The following is a 4,073-nucleotide window of genomic DNA, read 5'->3' as shown; positions in this document are numbered from 1 at the left end:
CAATTCAATGTGTGCAACCGAATCATTCGATTGGCAACAAATTAGGTTGCTACTACGAATCTGTTTTATCTGTGTAGCTCCCAATGATTTTGTAAGCTGTTGTTGTGTTTGACAACAATCTTCATGGAGTAATGCCTCCAATTCTTGATCTTTAAACTTTTTTTGACTGGCCTCGAGGATCTTTGCCGTCCGTATCAAAATCACCACTTCTGAACCCCACAAATCATCTCTCGCTCTTTGCTTCAGCAGCACTTTTATTCAAATTAAAGCAGTACAGTACAACTTCCCGCATATGATGTTTTGTTGGCACAAATTTTACATTTTCGAAGCAAAAAAACATTTTTCTTTAAAACATACTCTCAAAACTCTGCAATTTTAAAACTTATACTCAAATATTTATTTCAAGAATAAACCAACAAAAATTTCTTTGACAAATACAAATACTTCTGTTTGCAATATGCATAATATAGAATCATTCATAAATGCTGGTATTCATTCGTACCCTTCCGAAAACTTTTCATTACATTTTCCCACCAACTGCCCACTTGAAAAAAATAACCAACAGAAACATACCACTGTTGTGCAGAATTTTCCTGAAATGAATGCGAATGAAAAACGAAAAGCAATCCACCACAGTAGAAATGAATCATGATTTGTAATCAAAATAAAATTTGGCAAAATTCCAAAATCACCAGCACAAAAAAAAATGCGAAAAATATTTATGACGACATTGTTTCTGTTTTCAAAACTTTTGTATTTTTGTGCTTTATTTGCTGGGAAAATAATAGTTCAGTAATGTCTTTGCAAATTCTATGACGTAGCTAAATTGGCTGGGCTTAAGTTACAAATAATAAAAAATCATATTTCACTTTTCTATAGATTTCCATACAGTGGTGTCTCTTTTTTGCGTTTATTTCAATATTTAACATTACTACTTATGTATTTAGTATAAAGGAGTATGAATAAAATTGATTTTCTTTTTCAATTTCATATAATTTAATATGCTTTATTTTGCGGGTGTGTGTAGACTAATATTTATATTTTACTAATGTTTTTATAACAAAAAAAACAGACGCATCCTTTAGTCGGTTGTTAATACCCACTCTTGTATAAGATTCTTAAGGTTACTTGGGTGATTAATGTATGACCTCATTGATTCATCATCATCAAATATTATTAAAATGATACTTTTATTACATGAAATCTTTTCTATTTATATGCGAACATTTGTATTTACGTACATATGTATCTGTTTTTGAAAGGACACAGAGACAATTTCATTAAAATTTGATATCTTTTATTACAACCAACCACAAAATGTCAAATGAAAATAGCCATTTGCCAACTTTATAAAAGTTATTTTTATTATTCTTAAGAATTATTTTGATACTTTAGCCTTTGAGTGACATTGAGTTTATTGATAATAAATTTTAATTCAAATTTATTTAAAATAATTGCTAATGTTTCCGCCCGGGATCGAACCGGGGGCCTTCCGCGTGTTAGGCGGATGTGATAACCACTACACCACGGAAACTTATATTTGAGGTGTTATATACTTTTGGCAAAGTTCTATAAAGACTTTTTATTGTGAACTTGAAATGCAGTTTGAAGTGCATTTGAAACATTTTTAGGTACTATTGGATTTTTACCAATTGAATTTCACTTTTTAGAACATTATCCTTGGTCTTTTCGTATTATTTTAAGTTTAGAATTTAGAAATTATTTACCTATTTATTTATTAAGGTTTCTTTTTTTATATTTTCAGACAACTACAAAAGAAAAGGTGAGTAATACTTGTTGAATCATGTTAATACAACAAATTTGTCAAATTTTTTTTAGAAACGGTTGTGCGACAAACATAATATTTATGGTCATATCACATAATAAATTTAAAAATAATCATAATATGTTTAGGCTCAATCATAATATGATTGTGCTACAGTCATAATATGATCATACCTTCTATCATGTATTTACATAAACATATTATGGTTATGCTAATTTTATTATATGATCATTAAACAGTAATAATATGATTACAAATCATAACATTATGATTACAAATCATAACATTATGATTACCAATAAACCAATAATTATATCCCTTAAAAATGAGGGATTAAAAATGGATCCATTACGATAACCTAAAGCGTAACAGATCGACCATGTGGCTGAGATATAAGGAAAAAACCAGGACAACCTCGATTTTTGACCTATTTTTGATCTATATCTGGATTACTAAGTCATTAATATAGACAATATGGATATATTCGGCTGTGCCGAATCTTATATACCCTTCACCAAATTATACTTCAAATAAAAATTTTAAATATTTATAGGTAAACAAAAATTTTTTTTTTCAAAGTTGTTTGTTTTAATTTTTTGGAAATGTTTTTTTTAAATTTTAAAAAAAAAATTTTTTTCAATTTTTTTTAAGAAAAAAAAAAATTCGGGTTAAAAAATATTTTTTCCGATTTTGACCCATTGTAGGTCCAACTTACTATGATCTTATATAGGTCATTGCAAAGGTCTTTGAAATATCTATCATTAGATATCAATATTGTCTATATTAATGACTTAGTAATCCAGATATATGTCAAAAATTGGTCAAAACTCGAGGCTGTCCTGGTTTTTTCTTTATATCTCCGCAATTTTATTATATCTCAACCATCTTACGAAGATGAAGGGTATAATAATAGATATTTCAAAGACCTTTGCAACATTTGCAACGCCAAAGTAAGTAGGACCTACAATTGGTCAAATTCGACAAAAATATTATTACCCCGAATTTTTTTTCAACCAACTAATTTTTTTTTAAATTAAAAATAAAATTTGTCATAACATTTTTTTCGCTAATAAATTAAAAAAAAAAATTTGTTTACCCAAAAATATTTAAAATTTTTATTTTAGAAAATAATTTGGTGAAGGGTATAAAAGGTTTGACACTGCCGAATATAGCTCGAATGGACACCATAGTATCTACATATTAAATAGTTGATTCAGAGAAGATTTTCAGTTGTCATGTCAAGTCCTAGCTGACAATTTATAACATTTAACTCGGATGGTGTAGATATATTTTTACATGTTTACATAGACCATGAAGAAAAAAATTTGCAGTCACACGCTATTAGGGTGATCGGCCCTGTTTTTAATAACCGGTCTTTTTGGTTAAGTCGGTTTCGGTTTTTTTGAAAAGCCCACATTTCGAATATCGAAGAAACCGGGTTTTTCTCCTCGAATAGCCGGGTTTTTTAAAAGTGTGTTTTTATGAGTTTTAATGTACTTTAAAAAATATTTAAATTCGCAAAACCTTGTTTAAAACAAATATACCAACTATTTTATATTTATATACATCTCACAAGCGATCTGGAAAGCTTAAAAACGTACTCAATGCTTTGTTAACTATATAGTATGTCCTACAAGTATCATTTTCAATGTCTAGCTTTATAAAAACAAAAGAAAAAAATCGAGATATTTTTTTTGTCCAATATGTGTTTCTAAAAACCTAACGTAGTTGTTGACATTTGCAATTAAATAAAATTCATAAAATATCAACTGGTCACTTTTAGAAAAATCCGAAGACCTTGTGAAGGTTAAAAGAAATAATCAAAATTAGAATTAAACAGTTTTTAAGCATTTTATAAGGCTTATTTTTTGTTATATGATCTCATTTTTGTTGCGTTATGTTTTTCCATGAACTGTTTTTGTTTTAATAACTATTATTTTAATAAATAAATATGTTTTTCTTATATCTATGCTTTTCAATATTTTTCCATAAAAACCGGTTAACCGATTATTATTAAAAAACCGAAACCGGTTTATATTAAATTGCGAAAACAGGTTTCTAAAAAATGTCGAAGAACCGATCACCCTACACGCTATAAATTTGGCACAATAATGTTAACATTAATACCTTCAAAAAAAATACAGAAAATCAATTAAATAAATTAAAAATTTGATTTTTTACAAAAGATACACCTTCATTGATTTCTAACAAATCAATATATAAGTATATAACAAGATAAATCAATTACAAACTAAAAATACAAAATTATTCACATCCACATACTACT

The 4,073-nt window shown here is 27.6% G+C and overlaps 1 non-coding gene across 1 annotated transcript; it reads right to left on the bottom strand.

The window, feature by feature from the left end:
* Positions 1-1,461: 1,461 nt before the first annotated feature.
* Positions 1,462-1,534, bottom strand: TRNAV-AAC (transfer RNA valine (anticodon AAC)). Its single transcript has one exon. It is a non-coding gene; the product is annotated as a tRNA-Val (tRNA).
* Between the last annotated feature and the right edge of the window lie 2,539 nt (positions 1,535-4,073).

Source organism: Calliphora vicina, chromosome 2 (assembly GCF_958450345.1).
Source record: "Calliphora vicina chromosome 2, idCalVici1.1, whole genome shotgun sequence".
Lineage (NCBI taxonomy): Eukaryota > Metazoa > Arthropoda > Insecta > Diptera > Calliphoridae > Calliphora > Calliphora vicina.
This window is presented reverse-complemented; position numbering and strand designations above follow the sequence as displayed.